This window comes from Panulirus ornatus, chromosome 1 (assembly GCF_036320965.1).
Source record: "Panulirus ornatus isolate Po-2019 chromosome 1, ASM3632096v1, whole genome shotgun sequence".
In the NCBI taxonomy this organism is placed as follows: Eukaryota; Metazoa; Arthropoda; class Malacostraca; order Decapoda; family Palinuridae; genus Panulirus; species Panulirus ornatus.
In genome coordinates this window covers 44,046,226-44,058,615 of record NC_092224.1, presented here as the reverse complement: position 1 = coordinate 44,058,615, position 12,390 = coordinate 44,046,226, and the positions used below count along the sequence as shown (strand labels likewise).

The window sequence follows — 12,390 nt, the reverse complement described above, 5'->3', positions numbered from 1 at the left end:
AACATTTTCTCTACTTTTCTGAAAACCTCTACATATCTTCACATTCGCCTCCACAAGATAACGATCAGAAATCCCTCTAGTGGCCTCTCTCAGCACATTAACATCCAAAAGTCTCTCTTTCACACGCCTATCAATTAACACATAATCCAGTAACGCGCTCTGGTCATCTCTCCTACTTACAGACGTATACTTATGTATATCTATCTTTTTAAACCAGGTATTCCCAATCACCAGTCCTTTTTCAGTACATAAATCTACAAGCTCTTCACCATTTCCATTTACAACACTGAACACCCCATGTGCACGAATTATACCTTCAACTGCCACATTATTCACCTTTGCATTCAAATCACCCATCACTATAACCCAGTCTAGTGCATCAAAGCAGCTAACACACTCACTCAATTGCTCCCAAAACACTTGCCTCTCATGATCTTTCTTCTCATGACCAGGTGCACAGGCACCAATGATCACCTATCTCTCTCCATCCACTTTCAGTTTTACCCATATCAATCTAGAGTTTTCTTTCTTACACTCTATCACATACTCCCACAACTCCTGTTTCAGGAGTAGTGCTGCTCCTTCCTTTGCTCTTGTTCTCTCACCAACCCCTGACTTTACTCCCAAGCATTTCCAAACCACTCTTCCCCTTTACCCTTGTGCTTCATTTCACTCAGAGCCAAAATGTCCAGGTTCCTTTCCTCAAACACACTACCTTTCTCTCCTTTTTTCTCATCTTGGTTACATCCACACACATTTAGGCACCCCAGTCTGAGCTTTCAAGGAGGATGAGCACTCCCTGCATGACTCCTTCATCTGTTTCCCCTTTTAGAAAGTTAAGTACAAGGAGTGGAGGGTTTCTAGCCTCCTGCTCCTGTCCCCCTTAGTCGCCTTCTACACCACGTGGGGAATGCATGGGAAGTATTCTTTCTCCCCTATCCCTGGGGATAGGTGAGAAAAAATATTTCCCACGTATTCCCTGCATGTCGTAGAAGGCAACTAAAAGGGGAGGGAGTGAGGGGCTGGAAATCCTTCCCTCTCATTTTTAATTTTCCAAAAGAAGGAACGGAGAAGAGGGCCAAGTGAGGATACTTCCTCTAAGGCTCAGTCTTTTGTTCTTAGCGCTACCTCGCTGATTTGGGAAATGGTGAATATGCATGAAAAAAAAAATGTGTAGATGGGCCATTATTTGTCTCTTTCCTGGCGCTACCTTGCTGATGCCGGAAATGGTGATCAAGTATAATTATAACAATAATAAAGCTATTACTGGTTGAACCTTTCATTCGGTCACTCCCATGGTCTGGCACATTTCAAGTCTGCCATCATTAGTTTGTGGAACTGCCACCTGGGCAATGCTGTTAGCAGAACTAAGGTGCCAAAATCTGTTTACTTTGTTAATTTCATATGCTCAGTTTTTTGCTGAAATCAAAGCTAGAAAATCTTAAATTTTTGAAGAACTTTGAAAGTTGCCAGGAGTACAGAATTAGATAGTGACTTATAAAGTGGTTTAAGCTTCCGCGTAATGAAGGTGTTAGCATTTCTGGGGAGATGCTTATCAAGCGGGCCATAGTGTTTCACAGAGAACTAAAGTTTGACTAGTACATATTCATACTTACTTGCCTTTATCCATTCCCAGTGCCATCCCGTCCCACAGGAAACAGTATCATCACCCCCTGGGCCAGCGAGGTAGCATCAGGAAAACAGACAAAAGAGCCCACATTTGTTCACACTCAGTTTCTAACTGTCGTGTGTAATGCACCAAAACCACAGCTTCCTATCCACATCCAAGCCCCACAAAACTTACCATGATTTACCTCAGACGTTTCACATGCCCTGGTTTAGTCCACTGACAGCACGTCGACCCTGGTATACCATATTGTTCCCATTCACTCCCTTCCTTCCACGCCTTTCACCCTCCTGCATGTTCAGGCCCTGATCATTCAAAATCTTTTTCACTCCATCCTTTCACCTCCAATTTGGCATCCCACTTCTTGTTCTCTCCACCTGACACATACATCCTCTTTGTCAACCTTTCCTCACTCATTCTCATCATACGTCCAAACCATATCAACACACCCTCTTCTGCTTTCTTAACCATACGCTTTTTACTTCCACACATCACTCTTACCCTTTCATTACTTCCTTGACCAAGCCACCTCAAACCACATATTCTCCACAGACATTTCATTTCTAAAACATCCACCCTCCTCTGTACAACCCTATCTATCGCCCATGCCTTGCAGGAATATAATATTGATGGAACTACTATTCCTTCAAACACACCCATTTTTGCTCTCCAAGATAACGTTCTCTCTTTCCACATTTTTCACTGCTCCCAGAACCTTTGCCCATTCCCCTACCCTATGAGTCACTTCCACTTCCATGGTTCCATTCACTGCTAAGTCCACTCCCAGATATCTAAAACACTAAATTTCCTCTAATTTTCATCATTTCAAACTCACATCCCAATTAACTTGTCCCTCAACCCTACTGAACCTAAAATGTCTGATCATTATCTTGTGGAGGCGAAGGTGAAGATTTGTGGGGGTTTTCAGAAAAGAAGAGAGAATGTTGGGTTGAAGAGAGTGGTGAGAGTAAGTGAGCTTGGGAAGGAGACTTGTGTGGGGAAGTACCAGGGGAGATTGAGTGCAGAATGGCAAAAGTTAAGAGCAGATGACTTAAGGGGAGTGGTGGAGGAATGGGATGTGTTTGGGGAAGCAGTGATGGCTTGTGCAGAAGATGCATGTGGCATGAGAAAGGTGGGAGGTGGGCAGATAGGAAAGGGTAGTGAATGGTGGGATGAAGAAGTAAGATTTTTAGTGACAGAGAAGAGACATCTGAGTTCGGGGAGGTGGTGCAGGTGACTGGAAGATATATAAGATAAGGTGGTGACATGTAAAGAGACAGGTGCAGGGTTGAAAAAGAGAGTAAGTGAGAATTGGGGTGAGAGAGTATCATTAAATTTTAGGAAGAGTGAAGACATGTTTTGGAAGGAGGTAAAATGTGTAAGATGAGAAAACAAATGAGAACAATGGTTAGGGGGGGCAAGTGGTGAGGTAAAAACAGGTAGTGATGAGGTGGGGGGGGAGGTGGAGTGGATGCTTTGAAGGTTTGTTGAATGTATTTGATGGTGGAGTGGCAGATGTAGGGTGTTTTGGTTGGTGTGGTGTGCAAAGTGAGAGGGTCAGGGAGAGTGGTTTGGTGAACAGAGGGGGAGGTAGTGAAGGCTTTGTGAAAGATGAAAGGCAGCAGGGCAGCGGGTTTGGAAGGTGTTGTGGTGGAATGTATGGTAAAAGGGGGTGACTGTGTTGTTGATTGGTTGGTGAGGATGTTTTTATTACCACACATCTCTCTTGCCCTTTCATTACTTACTCGATCAAACCACCTCTTACCACATATTGTCCTCAAACATCTCATTTCCAACGCATCCACCCTCCTCCGCTTAACCCTATCTATAGCCTGTGCCTTGTAACCATATAACATTGTTGGAACCACTATTCCTTCAAACATACCCATTTTTGCTCTCGGAGATAATGTTCTCGCCTTCCACACATTCTTCAAAGCTCCCAAAACCTTCACCCCCTCTCCCATGCTGTGACTCACTTCCGCTTTCATGGTTCCATCCACTGCTAAGTCTACTCCCAGATATCTAAAACACTTCACTTCCTCTAGTTTTTCTCCATTCAAACTTACATCCCAATTAATTTGTCCATTCAAACTTACATCCCAATTAATTAGTACATTCAAACTTACATCCCAATTAACTTGTCCATTCAAACTTACATCCCAATTAACTTGTCCCTCAACCCTACAGAACCTGATAACCTTGCTCTTATTCACATTTACTCTCAGCTTTCTTCTCTCACACACTTTACCAAACTCAGTCACCAACTTCTGCAGTTTCTCACCTGAATCAGCCATCAGCGCTGTATCATCAGCAAACGACAACTGACTCACTTCTCAAGCCCTCTCATGCAGAAGAGACTGCATACTTGCCCATCTCTCCAGAACTCTTGCATTCACCTCCCCAACCACCCCATCCATAAACAAATTAAACAACCATGGAGACATCATGCACCTTTGCCACAAACTAACATTCACTGGGAACCAATCACTTTCCTCTCTTGCTACTCGTACACATGTCTTACATCCTTGGTAAAACTTTTCACTGCTTCCGGCAGTGTACCTCCCACACTATATACTATTAAAACCTTCCAGAGAGCATCTCTATCAACCCTATCATATGCCTTCTCCAGATCCATAAATGCTACATACAAATCCTTACAAAAACTTACCTCCCAGTTAACTTGTCCCTCAGCCCTACTGAACCTGATAACCTTGCTCTTATTTACATGTACTCTCAACTTTCTTCTTTCACACACTGTACCAAATTCAGTCACCCACCTCTACAGTTTCTCACCCAAATTAGCCACCACCGCTCAATCATTAGCGAATAACATCTGTCTTACTTCCCAAGCCCTCTCATCCATAGCAGATTGCATACTTGCCCCTCTCTCCAAAAGTCTTGCATTTACCTTCCTAACTACCCCATCCATAATTAAACCCTCCCCTCCTTGTATTTCAGTTTCTAAAAGTGGGGAGTGCTCATCCTCTTTGAAGGCTCAGATTGGGGTGTCTGAATGTGTGTGGATGTAACCAAGATGAGAGGAAAGGAGAGATAGGTAGTATGTTTAAGGAAAGGAACTTGGATGTTTTGGCTCTGAGTGAAATGAAGCTCAAGGGTAAAGGGGAAGAGTGGTTTGGGAATGTCTTGGGAGTAAAGTCAGATGTTGGTGAGAGGACGAGCAAAGGAGTAGCACAACTCCCGAAGCAGGAGTATTCAGTGTTGTAATTGGATATTCAGTGTTGTAATTGGAAATGGTAAAGATGATGTAGGTTTGTGTGCTGAAAAAGGACTGTTGATTGGGAATACTTGGTTTAAAAAGAGAGATATACATAAGTATAAGTATGTGAATAGCAGAGATGGTCAGAGGGCGTTATTGGATTACGTGTTAATTGATAGGCACTTAAGAGAGAGACTTTTGGATGTTAATGTGGTGAGAAGGGCAGCTGAAGGGTTGTCTGATCACTGTCTTGTGGAGGCGAAGGTGAAAATTTGTAGAGGCTGTCAGAAAAAAAGAGAATGTTGGTGAGAAGAGAGTGGTGAGAGTAAGTGAGCTTGGAAAGGAGGCTTTTGTGAGGAAGTACTAGGAGAGATATACCTTTAGGATGGCAAAAGGTAAAGCAAGTGACGTAAGAGGAGTGGTGAGGAATGGGATATATTTAGGGAAGCAGTGATCTTGCGCAAAAGATGCATGTGGCATGAGAAAGGTGGGAGGTGTGCAGATTAGAAAGGGTAGTGAGTGGTGAGATGAAGTATAGTTGTTAGTGAAAGAGAAGAGAGAGATGTTTAGATGATTTTTGCAGGGAAGCAGTGCAAATGACTGGGAGATGTATGAAAGAAAGCAGCAGGAGGTCAAGAGAAAGTTGCAAGAGGTGAAAAAGAGGGCAAATGAGAGTTGGGGCGAGAGAGTATTAGTAACTTTTAATGAGAATAGAAAGATGTTTGGGAGCTGTGGTTTTGGTGCATTACACATGACAGCTAGAGACTGAGTGTGAACGAATGTGGCCTTTGTTGTCTTTTCCTAGCACTACCTCGCATGCATGCGGGGAAAGGGGGATGCCATTTCATGTCTGGCGGGGTTGCGGCTGGAATGGATGAAGGCAGCATGTATGAATATGTATGTGTGTATATATGTATATGTTTGTGTATGTATATGTATATATATGTTGAAATGTATAGGTATGTATATGAGCATGTGTGGGCGTTTATGTATATACATGTGTATGTGGGTGGGATGGGCCATTCTTTTGTCTGTTTCCTTGCATTACCTTGCTAATTGGGAAAGAGGGACAGAGTATGATAAATAGATATAACTTAAAACAGATGTTTTAGAAGGAGGTAAATAACATGCATAAGACAAGAGGACAAATGGGAACATCTGTTAAGGGGGCAAATGGGGAGGTAATAACATGTAGTGATGAAGTGAGTAGATGGAGTGCGTATTTTGAAGGTTATGTGTTTGATGATAGAGGGCAGATATAGGGTGTTTTAGTTGGGGTTGGTGTGCAAATGAGGGAGTCAGGGAGAATGGTTTGGTAAACAGAGAAGAGGCAGTGAGAGCTTTGCGGAAGATGAAAACCGGCAAGGCGGCGTGTTTGGATGGTATTGCAGTGGAATTTATTAAAAAAAGGGGATGACTGTGTTGTTGATTGGTTGGCAAGGCTATTTAATGTATGTATGGATCATGGTTCCTGAGTATATGGTGGAATATATGCATAGTGCCACTGTACAGAGGCATAGGGGATAAAGGTGAGTGTTCAAATTGCAGAGGCATAAGTTTGTTGAGTATTTTTGGGAAATTATGTGGGAGGGTATTGATTGAGAGGGTAAAGGCATGTACAAAGCATCAGATTGGGGGAGAGCAGTGCAGTTTCAGAAGTGGTAGAGGATGTGTGGATCAGGTGTTTGCTTTGAAGAATGTATGTGAGAAATACTTAGAAAAACAAATGGATTTATATGTAGCATTTTTGGATCTGGGGAAGGCATATGATAGAGTGGATAGAGATTCTTTTTGGAAGGTTTTAAGAGTATATGGTGTGAGGGTTAAGTTGCTTGAAGCAGTGAAATGTTTTTACCAAGGATGTAAGTCTTATGTCGGAGTAGGAAGAGGGGAGGGTGATTGGTTCTCAGTGAATGTCAATTTGCAGCAGGGATGCATGATGTCTCCATGGTTGTTTAATTTTTTTATGGATAGGGTGGTTATGGAGGTGAATGCAAGAGGTTTGGAGAGAGGGGCAATTATGTAGTCTGTTGTGGATGAGAAGGCTTGGGAAGTGAGTTAGTTGTTGTTTGCTAATAATACAGCACTTGGGGCTGATTCAGGTGAGAAACTGCAGAGGTTGGTGACTGAGTTTGGTAAAGTATGTGAAAGGAGAAAGTTGAGAATAAATATGAATAAGAGTAAGGTTATTAGGTTCAGTAGGGTGGAGGGACAAGTTGATTGGGAGGTAAGTTTGAATGTAGAAAAACTGGAGGAAGTGAAGTGTTTTAGATATCTGGGAGTGGGCTTAGTGGTGGATGGAACCATGGAGGCGGATGTGAGTCACAGGGTGGGGGAGGGGGTGAAGGTTCTGGGAGGATTGAAAAATGTGTGGAAGGCAAAAATGTTACTTCGGAGAGCAAAAATGGGCATGTTTGAAGGAATAGTGGTTCCAGTAGTGTTATATGATTGTGAGGCATGGGCTATAGATAGGGTTGTGCAGAGGAGGGTCGATGTGTTGGAAATGAAATGTTTGATGACAGTATGTGATGTGAGGTGGTTTGATCAATTACATAATATAAAGGTAAGAGAGAGGTGCAGTAATAAAAAGAGTTTGTTTGAGAGAGCGGAAGAGGGTGTGTTGAATTGGTTTGGACTCATGGAGAGAATGACTGAGGAAAGATTGACAATGAGGATGCATGTGTCAAAGGTGAAGGGAAGAAGGAGAAGCAGGAGACCAAATTGGACGTGGAAGGATGGAGTGAAAAAGATTTTGAGTGATTGGGGCCAGAACATACAGAATGGCGAAAGGCATGTGAGGAATAGAGTGAATTGGAACGATGTCTGTGGGGTCTGGATGTGGAATGGGAGCTCTGATATCATTGCATTACATGTGACGGCTAGAGACTGAGTGTAAACGAATTTGGCCTTTATGTCTTTTCATAGCGCTACCTCACTAAAGGTGTGAGGGGGTGCTATTTCCCTGTTTCATGGGGTGGCAAGAGGAATGGATGAAGGCTGCAAGTATGAATATGTACTTGTGTATATATTTATATGTCTGTGTATGTATATGTTTGTATACATTGAAATGTAATGTATGTATATGTGTGTATGGGTGTTTATGTGTATATATGTGTATATGAGTGGTTGGGCCACTCTTCATGTGTTTCCTTGAGTTACTTCACTGACATGGGAAACAGCAATTAAGTATGAATAGATAACAAAATAAATGAAAGAGAGATATGCATATGTATACAGATGTGAGTAGGAGAGATGGTCAAAGGGCTTTACTGGGTTATGTGTTAATGGATAGGTGTATTAAAGGGAGACTTTTGGATATTAATGTGCTTGGAAGGGCAGCTGTAGTGATGTCTGATCACTGTCTGGTGGAGATGAAGTTGAAGATTTGTAGAGGTTTTGAAAAAAGAAGAGAAAATGTTAGGGAGAAGAGAATGGTGAGAGTAAATTAGCTTGGAAAGGTACCAGAGGAGATCGAAAGAAGAATGGCAAAAGGTGAGAGTAAATGACATGAAGGGAGAGGGTGAGGAATGGGATGTATTTTAGGGAAGCAGTTATGGCATGGCAGAAAGATATATCTAGCATGAGAAAGGTGGGAGGTGAGCAGATTAGAAAGGGTAGTGAGTGGTGGGATGAAGTAAAGTTGTTAGTGAAAGAGAAAAGAGAGGCATTTGGATGATATTTACAAGGAAGGAGTGCAAATGACTGGAAGATTTTTAAGAGAAAGTGGCAGGGGGGGGGGGGTCAAGTGGAAGGTGCAAGGGTTGAAAAAGAGGGCAAATGAGAGAGTTGGGGTGAGAGAGTATCATTAAACTTTAGGGAGAATAAATAGATGTTTTGGAAGGAGGTAAATAATGTGCGTGAGACGAGAACAAACATGCATAAGGGGCAAAGGGGGAAGTGATAATAGGTACTGATGGATTGAGGAGGAGAAGGAATTGAGTATTTTAAAGAATTGTTGAATGTGTTTGATGATTGAGTGGAATATGCATGGTGTTTTGGTCGGGGTGGTGTGTGAAGTGAGAGGGGCTCAGAGAATGGTTTGGTTAAGAGAGAAGAGGTAGTGAAAGATTTATGGAAGATGAAATAAAGCAAGGTGGTGTATTTGGATGGTATTGCAGTAGACTTTATTAAGAAATGGATGACAGCATTGTTGAATGGTTGGTAAGGATATTCAGTATATGTATGGATAATGGTGAAATGCCTGAGGATTAGCGGAATGCATGCTTATTGCCACTGTACAAAGTCAAAGGAGATAAAGATGAGTGTTCAAACTACAGAGGCATAAATTTGTTGAGTATTTCTTGAAAATTATACGGGATGGTATTGATTGATAGGGTGAAGGCATGTACAGAGCATCAGTCTGGGAAGAGCGGTGTGCTTTCGGAAGTGGTAGAGGATGTGTGGATCAGGTGTTTGCTTTGAAGAATGTGTGAGAAATACTTAGAAAAACAGATGTATTTGTATGTAGCACTTATGGATCTGCAGAACGCATATGATGGGTTGATAAAGATGCTTTTTGGAAGGTCTCTAGAGTATATGGTGTGGGAGGTAAGCTGTTAGAAGCAGTGAAAAGTTTTTACCAAGGATATAAGATGTGCGAGTAGGAAGAGAGGAGAGTGATTGGTTCTCAGTGCCGGCAGGGATGCGTGATGTCCCCATGGTTGTTTAATTTGTTCGTGGAGGGTGGTTAGGGAGGTGAATGCAAGAGTTTTGGTGAGAGGGGTGAGTGTGCAGTCTTTTTGGGATGAGATGTGGAGTGACTCAGTTTTTGTTTGCCTATGATACAACTCTAGAGGCTGATTCGAGTGAGAAATTGCAGAAGTTGGTGGCTGATTTTGGAAAAGTGTGTGAAAGGAGAAAGTTGAGAGTAGATGTGAATAAGAGCAAGCTTATTAGGCTCAGTAGGGTTGAGAGACAAGTTGATTGGGATGTAAGTTTGAATGGATAAAGTTAGAACAGGTAAAGTGTTTTAGATATCTGGGAGTGAACTTGTAGTGAATGGAACCATGGATGTGGAAGTGAGTCACAGATATCTAAAACACTGCACATCCTCGAATTTTCCTCCATTCAAGTTTATATCCCAACTCATGTCCCCAACCCTGCTGAACCCAATACCTTGCTGTTATTCACATTTACTCTCAACTTTCTCCTTTCACACACTTTTCCATTGTGTTAAAGCCATGTTGACATTGCATAACCCTGCCTTACATTCACATATACACTAAAACTTTCACTGAACTCTCCATCCATTCTTATGCATGTATTTACTCCTTTATAAGAAGGCCTTCATACCATCCAACATTTGTCCTCTTCCCCACATATTCTTATTTCCCCCAAAGCATTCCACTCTTCTCTCGTATACTTTCTCCAGATCCATAGATGCTGCATACATCTTCATACCTTTTGCTAGATGTTTTACCAGTCATACTCATTGACATCAGAAACAGAGATAACTAAGTAATATGTGTACATCAGAAATCTTCCTCTGACTCGACCTCACCTGTTACCTGGCCCATCATGACACCTTCCCCTGCATAGTGATTAAGTAACCCCTTCCACTCTTCCTGAGCCTGTAGAACCTTATTACATATGACACTGTTAAAGGAACATTTGTTCTTGGATATGATAAAGTTATGCACATAGTTCATGAGATTGGATTCAATAATTCTGTGTTTAAGATCATTATTAGACTTAGAAACAAAGTTATTGTTGCAGTCATTACTGTGGTTAAAGTCACGTACGTGTATGAAAACAGTACTCTTAACATTACTTACTCATATCTTTCATATGTTCATAGATTCGGTATTCATTGTCTCTTGCCTTTTCTCCCACATATACATTACCATGACAATCCTTGTGTGGCATTACTTATACACTTGTGTCTATCATATATAGATTTGTTCTTTGCTAACACAGTCATTATTGAGTTGGTATATGTTGCATTAGCGCCTATATCTTGCCAAGTTTTCTTGGGCTCTTTAAGGCATTCATTATAGGGAAGAACAGTACTCTTCTTGCCTGACCATCATAGGAGGTCCTCCTTATTGTAGCTTTCATCTTTCACCTTATATTCTTAAGACCTTCCACAAATGCTTCATAAAAATCCTGTTTCTCAAATTGTTTCTGTCATGCATTCTTTAGAGCATACCTTCGATCCATGCATCCTCTACTACTCCTTACTCCACATTATTCCACCCCAATCTGATGCTCTGTAAATGCCTTCCTTTCAATCACTACTCTCCTTTACAACTTCCACTTACACTCAACAAACTCATACCAGTGTAGTTTGAACACTTACCTTTATCCCCCTTGCTGTTTTACAGTGGCACTATACATGCATTCTCTTATTCCTGAATCATCTTTCTATGATTCATCCATAGAAATCTTGACTGACCAATCAACAACACAGTCACCCCCTTTCATAAGAAATTCAAATGCTTTACCATCCACTCCAGCCACCTTGCCACATTTCATCTTAAACTAGACTTTCACTGCCTCTTTTTTTAACACAACCTTTTTGTATGACTTTCACTTCATATACCTCCCCAACACAAACAACGTACATCTGCCACCCTATCGTCTCGCACATTTAACAATTCTCCATAATACTCCCTCCTCGCCACCTCATCACTACCTGTTACTACTTCCCTCTTTGCCTTTTTCACTGATGTTCCCATTTGTTCTCTTTTTTTTTTCTCCCTCTATTAACTGCCTTTCAAAATGACCTACTCAACCAGAAGTTTATTGATTCTTGCTCACCTCAACTCTCATTCACTTTTTTTTATTTTTCAAGTGCTGCATCTTTTTCTTGACCTCATACTGTTTTCTCTTGTACATCATCCTAGTATTTGAACTCCTTTCAAGTATGTACTACCCATATCCCTTTGTCATCTCTACACTTTCTTACCTCCCATGCCCTCCCACCACTCAGTACCCATTCATACCTGCCCACCTCTCATCTTCCGCATGCCACATACTTCTCTAACAGATGCCAGGACTGGTTCCTTAAATACCTTCCATTCCTCACCCACTCCCAGAGCTCTTGTTTACTCTTGCCATTTACCATTCTACCCTCAATTTTTCATGATATTTCTTCACAGAAGTGTGTTTTTCCAAGCTCTCTTACTTTCACCATCCTTTTCCCCCCATTTGATTTTCTCTTTCAAAAACTTACAGATCTGCAAGTAGCTGCCCCTCTCAGAACAGGTGCATCCAAGAGTCTCTGCTCTACATGCCTGTTAGTTAGTATATAACCCAATACAGTAATATTACGCCTGTCTGCTATTTCATGTTCTATTGTATGTATACTTGTGTATATATTTTTGAATCAGGTATTCCCAGTCACTAGCCCTTTTTCAGCGCACAACTCCGCAAGCTGTTTACCTTATTGAATACCTCATACCCAGCAATTGTTCCTTCAATTGCCATATTAGTCACGTTTGCATTTCAATTATCCATCCCATCTCATGCATTGTACTGCTGACACACTCCCATTGCTGCCCCCAACACTAACAGGAAGTGTACATTGACAAATGTTCAGGGAAAG

At 41.7% G+C, this 12,390-nt stretch overlaps 1 protein-coding gene across 1 annotated transcript in view; it reads left to right on the top strand.

Annotated features, from left to right (window-relative positions):
• LOC139748811 (pseudouridylate synthase 7 homolog) overlaps positions 1-12,390 on the top strand; it is a 558,239-nt gene that overhangs the window by 211,345 nt on the left and 334,504 nt on the right. The gene's annotated exons all lie outside the window — the stretch shown is intronic.